This window comes from Mesocricetus auratus, unplaced genomic scaffold (genome assembly GCF_017639785.1).
Source record: "Mesocricetus auratus isolate SY011 unplaced genomic scaffold, BCM_Maur_2.0 Super-Scaffold_4256, whole genome shotgun sequence".
Classification (NCBI taxonomy): Eukaryota; Metazoa; Chordata; class Mammalia; order Rodentia; family Cricetidae; genus Mesocricetus; species Mesocricetus auratus.
This window is the reverse complement of record NW_024429182.1, coordinates 99,990,000-100,000,838: the sequence shown is the minus strand read 5'-3', so window position 1 is coordinate 100,000,838 and position 10,839 is coordinate 99,990,000.

The window sequence follows — 10,839 nt, the reverse complement described above, 5'->3', positions numbered from 1 at the left end:
TGGCTCCAGCCCGCTCCCTGAAATGTTCTCCATGCAAGTGTGGATGAAGATTCAGTGGGGAAGGGAACATGAACAGACCTATCTGCAGTTTGGGAGCTGACTGAAACTCCATCAGGCTGCCAGACTCTACAGCTTTATAGCCAGGCTTCCATGCTTTTCTAGAACTCAAATCTAACAGGTGATATTTGCTGTGTATCTACAGTTCCAGGTGTGCTCATCACTCCATAGGACCTCCATAGTCACCCTGCAAGGCAGCCACCATTGTCCTCTACATCACAGGTGAGACAACTTAGGCTCCAGAGTCATGGGTCAGGCGGGACAGCAGAAATGTTAGCCTAGCTCCTGTCATATTGTCCTCTATCCACAGTGACAACCCAGGTTTGAAGAGTTGGCTGGCATATGTGTGGGTGTGGGAGGTGGTCAGCTGAGTCAGTAACTAGGCTGGCTTTGGAAAAGGCTCTGCACATTAGACCCGCTAGAGTTAGCCAGGATGAAGCAGTGTGTGAGGACCGGAGCTTTAGTGTGAGATCTGGGGCATAGAAACACTACAAGCCCCTTCAGAAGGAAGGAGGTAAGGGCCTGCTTGTCTAGGGATGGCTCCTGGTGGTTTATCAGCACAGAGGACCTGCTTCCTCCCTGCCCACCATCCAGGGCCAGGCAGCCCTGAAGGTCAGCATCTATGCTGTATTCTCTGCAACTCCTGCAAACACTGAGCCAGGCTGGAACACTGGCCAAGGGGAAAAAATGGACAGCTTGTACCCCATGGCCCGGGGCACTGCCAGGGTCCAGTTCACATACACATGTGGGTTCCTTTTTGCCATACACTATGGCTCATGGCTTCTGCATCTCCCACTTACTTGCTGTCAGCTTCATGCAGCTGGTAGATCCCCCTGCAGCCTGCCCACCACTGCTCCCTCCCCCTGCAGTACATTCCATCCCCTTCTCAGACATGTGCAGAAGGCAATTGTGCCACTATTTCCCCTTGAGACTCCATGGCAGGCGGAGGGTGCCACTGAGTATCCAGTCTGTGCTTTCTGTCTCTTCTGTGCCCCGTGGACTCTGGCTCTGCACCTTGAGCCCCTCACCTCCCAGAGCTGCTGACACGCTGCCTGTGAAGCCCAGGTCTCACTACAGGTGTACCTGCTGGCAGGAGGTGGTTCGCTAAGAACTCTAGTGGAGGCCAGTGAGTGCAGTGATGGTGCCCTCTGCTGGAAGAAATGCAGCGACTACGCTTCTAAAGTGCATTTATTCTGCCTGCCTGTCATCACTATGCTGTTCATTCATTCACCTGCCCATCCAGGTGCCAATCATCTGTCCACCTATCCACCCACATATCCTTTAATCTGCTCATCCACATACTCATCCAGCTACCATTCATCTCCGTCCACTTACTCATCCATCCATCCTCCCATCTATTTATCCAATTATCATCCAGCCGTCCACCTGCCATCTGCCTGCAAACCCATGGTTCTATCCATGCACATACTCCTACAGCTACGATTGGTCCCTCTCGCTCCCCCGTCCCCTCCCTCCTCTCCCCTCCCCTCCTCTCTCAGTATCACTTGTGTCCCAAAGGCACCATCCCTTTTCACCAGGCTTCTCGTTACAGCATCCCAGGGCTTCCTCTGCACCAGCCCCTGCGTAGGTCTCAATGCCGTGGTGAAGGGTAAACAGAGTCTGCATCTGTGTGCTTCTTTCTCATCTGTCAGTAGCTCGGAAACCTTCGGACCCCAGTTCACCTGATGGGGAAACACGTACTGCTCAGCAGCAGTACATTAGAAATAGTCTGCGGACAGTGAGGTGTCACTAGTTTTTGCCACACTGGGCAAGTGTCTTGGACTCTCTGAGCCTTAGATTTCATCGGTAAAGTTAACTATTTGATGACTAGTCACTGTGTATAGCATTGCCATATGTGGCTCTGGGACACATCAGTGGGCAGGGCAGGAGGGGGCCCTCTTAATCTTGCACTGTGACATTAATGAAGCTTATGCGACACAAAAACATCACACAGTGCCAAAGAAGTGCCACCTATGTTACACCATTGTCATCACTTCAGTAAAAACACGGAAGGGAATGACTGGCATATTTTAACACATTTGTCAAGGTTCATTGTTTTACTTACGTGTGTCTGGCATGGTGTTCTACCTCACACAGACACAGAATCAGCCAAGCCAAGGATGGTGAGCTAAGGCCTTTGAAATGTGAGCTCAAACCAATATTTCTTCACTTGACTTGTTCTGTCAGTCATTTGGTCAAAGCAATGGAAAACTAACTAATACAGTAATTTTCCCTGCCAAGCCATTCCCAAATTTACAGATTCATCAGTAAAATAACCAAGGGTTGTGTTAAACATTTACATTCCAGGTACCTTCCCCTCATTAAATAACTAGAGCATAATTCCCTCCTCTGTTTGTCCCCTTCAGAGTTCAGAGAGATACTTCTAGAACATACAGCATGTGCCTTGCATAACTGCATCACCCCATGAAAGTTACCTTCTTTGGGTCTCAGTTTCCACATCTGCAAAATGGGACAACAGTTGTAGCATTTGGAACATTCAGTCTAAGCCACTACCCCACATGAGCTTAATTTCCATTTTTCTCAGCTGGAATGCTGTGGTCTACTGTAACTTTTCACCAGAGGCCACTGCTTCTCCCCAGGCAGTCAGCTGTCTGTGGGGCTCCTGAAAGCACCTTCTTCACAGCCTGGCCCCACCTTTATAGTTTTTTTAAATTATTAATTAATTTCTTTAGAGCATGTGCATGCCAGAAGGACACTGGGGGAGTTGACTTTCTCCCGCCACCATGTGGATCCCCAGGATTGAACTCAGTGGCCAGGCTTGGCAACAAGTCCCTTTACTTGCTGAGCCACCTTGCCAGCCCTACTGTCCCCATCTTGAGCATAGACCTTTCTGAGCAAGGGCCTCTTGGAGCTGCCACAGTTCGACTACATTTCTGTTGCTATCCTAGTATTAGAGGTGCTAGGAAATGACCGTCCCAACAAGACAATGGAGTTGAGTTGTTGGAACTGGAGCTATAAGTCTGTGACAAAGAAGGCCTGGGCTCCATTCCTGGAACTGCAAAATAAGTAAACAAAAAGTTGGATCGTGAAATGCAGGAATATTCTCCTATATTAGTGCAATACCAGGATAGTCTTTTTTCCTGAGGGAGACAGGGAACAAGCAAATTGTCATAGGTGGTAGCAAGGGACAATACCTATACCGGGATGTCACAGGGCTTTGGCACTAAGCCCCGGTGACAATGTTAATGACTGTAAAGATAGTGGAGGGGCCAAGAGAACATACTCCCAGTTCCTTAACGGAGTTCCGGTCTGAGGAGCACATTGCTGGGCACTGGCGTTGTTGTGCGACCATCAGAGTCTATACACACAAACCGTGATGGCATACAGCCCAATACATGCTTAGACCACACAGTCACACTCTCATATATGCAGTCTGTCATCGACTGCTATGTGGTGTATGCTCACATAATTGAGGGCATGTGATTGATGGAAGGCTTCCATGACACCTAAGTGGAATCCCTCACGTCCTACAGGGACGACTAAGGTACAGTGGAGGTCCAAACTCAGGATCTGATGGCAGCATTCAGTCATGACCTCTTCTACTCTAAAGGAGGGACACTGATGCATAAGGTTGGGGCCCCAAGTCACATGGGGCAGACACTTAGGAGACCAGGGATAGGTCTAAGAATCCTAAAACTTCAAGTTGCCCTGAACTCCTTTGCTAGTACAGGCAGCCCCTCTAGTCCTTTCTGAGCTCCTCCATGCTACATAAAAACCTCCCCAGAGCACGTCCTCATCACTTCATTGCTTTCAGACCACAGCCAGGGTTCCATTCCAGCAGAGCCTGGAGAACCCCAGGAACCCAAACTACCTGCAAATGACTTCAATGTTAGCGTGCAAAAAGCTGGGTCTGACCTCTGGTGACAGGAGCCAGTAAATCATGAGGCAAGGTAGGGGGAGGGAAAGGCTTTATTACCATGAGCTTAGCTGGTTGGAAGATGGGGGACTACCTTGTCCTGGAGAGTGATCTTCCTGGGAGACTGACTGAGGGGTGGTAAAGATGAGGGTCAAGTGACATGCTCCAAATTCACTAATAGGGGAGCTGGTTTCAAGAGTTAACATTTTGCTTCAATGACTCAGTAGTCTCTCATCTGTTGGGTGGATGAGCTGAAGTTTAGATTTAACAAAGGCCTTGTTCATAAAGAACTGTCAGAACCTCTTGGGAACATGGAGAGGGATGCATCTAGATGCCAAGAGAAGCAGACACATTGGGGAAGATAAATATGGCACCTGCTAACCTCCGAGGAGAAGCAGGAAGATACTCCCTTCATTAGAGCAAAGAGGAATAAACACATCACATAGAGCCCTGCTCTTGCTGACTCTGGGAGTCAGAGGCAACTGTGAGGGTGATGCAATGGACTTTCAGAGATCAGTGTGGGTAATGGGAGCCTGGGAGTCTAGCTAGGGAAGAGCCCTTGACCATCAGAAACCAACGAGTGGACACAAATACCAGAATGAGCTACAGGTACAGAGTGATTGTGGAAGTGTTTTTGGGATCTGTGGGGGATTTTTAACTAATTGCAGTATCCCGCAGGCAGGATGTTTTGGCATGGAACTAATCGAGATAAAACAGAGAAAAAGGCTACAGGTCAGACAAAGTGGCTTGGGCATGTAGCTGGGTAGTAGAGTGCTTGCCTAGTACATGCAAGGCAGAAAAATAAAATAATTCTTAAAAGATAGGCAAGACTTGAACGGGACTTAAGCTTGTGAGCAGAAGTGAGCTATCACTGTCCAAAGAGGCATCCAGACTGCCCACTGAACATGGGAAAGGGCATGCATTCCACTGATCTGCTGCAGTCAGATAAACTGGGTATTGTTTCAAAAGATGGTTTTCTTCTTGTGTGCAAACATCTGACCTTGAGGTTTGCAAGCCAACCCTGGGTAGTTATATTAACCCAGGAGCGGCTGAGTTACCTCTGCTCTGGGCACCACCATCTCTCATGGCCTTATAGTGTAGTCTTGGGACTTTCAGTGTTTGGGCTACTTAGGAAGCAGCAAGGTAAGAACACATTCCAGCCCCAGTGGGCATTAAGCCAAGTTAACTCTGCTTGATCGTTCATGCACAAAACATCTTAAATAAGCAATGTGTTTCTACATGCATGGCCAAGTAGAATCTGGCTCCTGGGGCAAGACAGCAAAGGGACAAACATGCTGTGAAAACAGAGATGTGGGCCTTCCGCATACGATCATCCTTCAGACATACGCAAGGTGTTTTCAATGGAAGTGGTTGCTTTGCACCGCAAAGCTAGTGGGGGGCTGAGAATGCACTGTCCACTGGCAGGACCTCAAAATTCGTGATTTTTAAATTAACCAAAGGCAAGTTGTCACTAGGCTCTGCCTGGGCATCTGATTCCATTCTTGGGGCTTACCAAAGGCATTTTATAAGGCGAATTTCCCCCTTGCTAGTGGTTTCCATCTTGCCTCCTTGATTGTGAGGGATTTGAGTGGTCGTTTGTGAGGCCATCCTGAACCCAGCCTACTCAGCTGCTCTCATCACAGGGCGTCCTATAAACACCCTGCGGCCTGACCTGCATTCTATGACAAGGCTGTTGAGAGGGAACAAGGATGGAGCAGAATTGTGCTTTGAGTGGGTAGCCGATTAAGGGCTCAGAGGGCTCCCCGCTTTCCTCCCCCTGTGGTGATCTCTGTCTTGTCCATGGGAAGAAAGATGGCAGCCTTCTACAGTTCTGCTTGGTAGTCGCATGCTATCTGGGTCGTCGCGGTGAGGTGCCTTGCTTCACACCCAGCTCTCAGACTGCAGTCCCCAGCCTCAGAGCCTCTCAGAGGCAGGACGAGGGTGGACAACAGGTCTCCTTGAGGCAAGTGGATCTGTGGATCTTCCTCCATGGGGAGGGAGGAAAGCTGGGAGGTTACTAGACACAGACTGACCACCACTGAGTACCAGCTGATGGGAAAGAGCAAGCAGGACACTCTTGGCCATGGTGGTGTTCACATGGCTCCAGAAAGATGTGATGAAGGTGGGTATGCATAGTAAGTAGGCAGGTCACCACCTGACTTCCCTGACCTGGGGAACAAGGGCTCTCGGGGAGGAAATATAAAGCAGAAGCTCTGAAACAGCCCACCCATCTATCCCTTGCCCAGAAAGTGCAGCCAAAGCAATGTGCAATCCCCGAAAGCCTGAAGTGGAATCAGAGACTCAACAGACTCGAGGCAGTCATTCTTGGTACACCGTGTTAACTTGCATTGCTTTTTAAAAGAATATTTATTTATTTATGTATTATGTGTGTATGTGCACCACTTGTGTGGGGGTACTCATGGAGACCGGAAGAGGATGGGTCAGACTCCCTGGAGTTGCAGGCTGTTGTGAACAACACGGCATGGATTCTGGGATGTGAACTTGGGTCCTCTGGAAGAGCAGCAAGTGCTTTTAACCACTGAGCCATCTCTCCTGCACCCACACTGGCATTTTGACTAAGAAAAAAAGGTGGAAGGATCCTGGAGGACAAAGATGATTGTCCTGAGATGGCGCCAAGGAGTTTCCACTCCAGCCATCTTTACTGGACTGGGTCACCAGTCTTTGACACCTGCTCTGCGGCTCTTGGCCTTACAAACACCTTCCATCCCACTCCTAGCAGGAAGTGCATTAGAAGCGGTGTGCTGGTGCGCCGAGCATCAGAGGTCCCTATTGTTTTGTCCCCAGAGTTATCTAGTGCTCCAGTTCTCTCTCATAACAGGGCTCGGGGGATCTTGAATAAACTGGATAACCCACAGAGTATCATGGCAGTAGATTGTATTGATGCCATTTTGTTAATTGGACCTGATACTAAGGGGGTAGCCAGAATCCTAGATGTCACAATGGCAAATGTCATGGAGAGCCAACAGTCCAGGAGGCTGTCACCCCAGGGCCCAGATGGCCTAAAGCCATGTTAGAACATCCTTCTTCCTCCCTCCTTCCCTTCCTTCCTTCTCCTTCTCTGTCCGTTTCATGTGTGCTTATTTGTGGGGTGGGGAAGGGATTGCAGGTGTGGGTGCAGTTGAGGGATGTGCACATTTGTGAAATGAGGGTGGGGCTGTGGGTGTAGGTGCAGTTGGAGGGGGTGGAGGTCAGAAGTCTACCTTGAGCATTGTTTCTCAGGAGCTATATGAACTTTTTAAATTTAATTTTTTAAAAAAAGAGTAGAATTAGCATTTCATTGTCATTTATCACCAGATGGCAGTTGGGTATAAATTTCTGTACTGCATACTTTTTCACAAGTTAGAATAACAACAGGCTTTAACCAGCTAGTGTCTGGATTTGCCTTGTCAGGACATTACTAGGCAAATTCATTAACAGTGGTTTCCTAGTTTTTCCTTCTAGCTCCAGAAAAAGTCACCTATCTTTTTTTTAGATTTATTTATTTACTTATTATGTATATAGCATCTTGCCTCCATGCCAGAAAAGGGCACTAGATCTCATTAGAGATGGTTGTGAGCCACCACGTGGTTGCTGGGAATTGAACTCAGGACCTCTGGAAGAGTAGCCAGTGCTCTTAACCTCTGAGCCATCTCTCCAGCCCGTCACCCACCTTTTGACCCGTTTTTGAAGCGGTAAGGTCAGCATGCATTTGACTTCACTGTTGCAGCAGCGTCCTGACATCCACTTCCAGGAATGGCAGGTAGGAATAGCTTTCAGAGAGAGTCAAAGGAGGCCGATCATCCTGCAAGGTCCACAGCATGTCTGGGAAGTCCTACGCTACAGGCTTGTTTCCTGCAGGTCCAGGGCCTCCTGAAAAGCTTCCATGCTCTTCATCAGCTCATCATTTTGGCTGCTGTGGGAAGGCCCCTGATGAACTAGTGGAGAAAGAGACAGAGCATGCACTAAATTTAATGTATTATTATCAGGGGTGTACATGGACATGCCCTTACCACTTAGGTGTATGAGATGACCTGCGGCTGTCAGCCAGCCATTACTCCCACACCCTAGGGCTCCATCAATAGATGGAAGTGGCTTTGACAGCCAGAATGTAGTCTACTCATGGCAGCAGGGATTTCTAGTGTGGTTATGCCACCGCTGTGTGTTCAAGTGGCCAACAGCAGAGGTCACTGCTGAGCAACAGTTCCTGTAGTGGGGAGGCCAGCTGCCTGGAGAGACTATCTTCTCTCCCTCACGGAGATCCCTTTCCATCCAGGGTTAGAAGCTGAACTGCACATGCATCTGTTTCCCTCACCCCCAGCGCTTTTGCTGAAGCCATGATTATGGTCACACAGACCACCCCATCTTTTTCAAGTGTCCAATGATGCCCCTGACTGAGGGAGGGTTTTACTGCAAGATTACAGGAACAGGGGTCTGACTGGCTTCACCTCTGGCCGATGGCATAGAGAAAGGGAGCGCTGGGGACTATGACAGAGTCAGCTGGGGGCAGCATCCTACATGATGGGGTGTGGTCCAGTGGCCAAATGTGCCTTCCCATAGCCAGAGCAATGGGCCAGGAACTGAGGCGTGAAGATGGGGGCAGTGGGGAGGTGTCTGTCAATCTCATCCCACAGATGTTCTGCAGGAGGGTCCCTGCTGATTTGTTGCCCAATTCTGTCATTTGGACGTGGGTTTCTGGAATACCTTGACCTTTAGCAGTGGTTCTCAACCTTCCTAATGCTGTGACCCTTAATATAGTTCCTCGTGTCATGGTGACCCCCAATCACAAAATTATTTTCATTGATTCTTCAAAATTGTAATTTTGCTACTGTTGTGAATCATAATGTAAATATCTGTGTTTTCTGATGGTCTTAGATTACCCCTCTGAAATGGCATCTTGACCTCAAGGGGTTTGTGACCCACAGATCAACAACTACTTCTCTAGAGGGTGCAGAGGTCCCCTAATGAAGTAGGTTGGACCTACCTCTGGCTGTGTGGACTCCTCAGGACCCAGGTTCAATCCAAGGAGAGAGCAACTGCATAAGCCTGAGTGACAGATCCCAGGTTTTTTCCCCAGGACAAGGTTTCTCTGTATTGCTTTGGAGCCTGTCCTGGAACTCACTCTGTAGACCAGACTGGCCTCGAACTCATAGAGATCCGCCTGCCTCTGCCTCCGAGTGCTGGGATTAAAGGTGTGTGCCACCAATGCCCGGCCTACAGATCCCATTTTTTTATAGGGGAGTTTTGTTAGTGTCCCAGACAGAGCAAGGATACAGTATGTTAACCCCAAGAATTGCCTTGCCCTACAATCCTGCCAAATGGCCACTCTGTAAGGACTAGACTCAGATCCTTCAGGACAGAGTCTGAATAACTTCCACCTGGAAGTTTCCACAGACCATGATAATATCTAATTGTAATATATATGTATATACATACATACATACAAACTGTCCCATCCCCCCAAAAAAACTGTCCCATCCCCAGTGACAGTCAAGTCACCCTGTTGGACCACAAGTCATCTTCGTGCCAGGCAGCCATGTAAGGGCACAAAGACTGCCGGTCACTGTCAGTCCTGCAGTAAGAATGGACTCCACAGGGACCTCCCTAACAGACGGGCTTGGGTAAAGGACATGTCCCACCATGGACCAGGACAGGAAGGAGAAATGGAATCAGGCAGTTGGGAGGCAGCTATGCTGTCCCCTAGCAGGACTGCAGGTGGTGGTGAAGTGAGACCCAGGCCCTACCTAGTTCGTTTCCTGATCCTGCTCCCTGAAGAAAATGACCTTGAGCTGCCTGTTTCTTCCCCTATCGTGAGCATGCAGTGAACAGACTGTGATAATGCATCATGTTGCCTGCCTCGGGCAATTCCCACTCTCCACGAGCTGGCCTACTCTCTCTGTTGCTGCTTGAAGAGGCAAGCAGATCCCACTGTTCAAGGCCAAGGGAGTTAGAAAACAGATCTTCCCATGATTGTGTCTCCAGATGAAACCCAGCCCTGGCTCCTCAATTGCAGCCTGATACAAAGCAGAAGTCTCTGGCTAACCTGTGTTTAGACTGAGAACCTATACCACCTGTGGGATAATACCAGCCTTGTGGAATTATGTGATGTGACATAAAAAAATATAATTCAGGGCTGGAAGATCGTGGTGCCTGCCTTTAGTCTCAACACTTAGGACACAGAGGCAGGTGATCTCTGAGTTCAAGGCCAGTCTAGTCTATAGAGTAGTTCCAGGACAGCCAAGGATACAGAGAAACCCTGTCTTGAAACACCAAAGATAGAAAGAAAGAAAAAGGAAAAGAGAAATACAATTCAGGATTTTTAAAAGTTATATATAAGAAAAAACTAAACATTGGTGCTGACGAGTGTATGGTAAAAATAATACCCTTACATTGTTGATATCATTACTTTAAATTATAAAAACTTTCAAATACACACAGGAATAGAAAGAAGAGTATAATGAACTCAAAATATACCAGAGAGTGAGGGGGAGTATTACTCAGTGTCTCCCTTTCTCTGTCCTCCTGATGTCTATGAGTGTCTTCTATTGACTGAAACAAGTCAGAAGCCAGGTGTTTCAGGGTTAGCCCCTGCAGTGAATGCAGAGTCCCAGCTTTCCTCCCTTGCTCCTCCCTCTGAGTTTAGCCAGCCTGATGAGGGGTCAGAGAGTGGATATGAGAGCCAAGAGTCCCATGTCTGGCACATCAACAGGACCCTAGGCTATATAAAAATACAGTACAAATTAACTTATGACATATCTGATCTTTCTTGATGGTTAAAATCATGCTAAAGACTGCATAGTAATATAAAACTCTTGTGATGGCTTATGTATATGGTAATTGATATTCTTTGCCTCATTTTATAACACCTGTCACTTTTCAACAATAAAATGGCATTTGTCTACTTCATT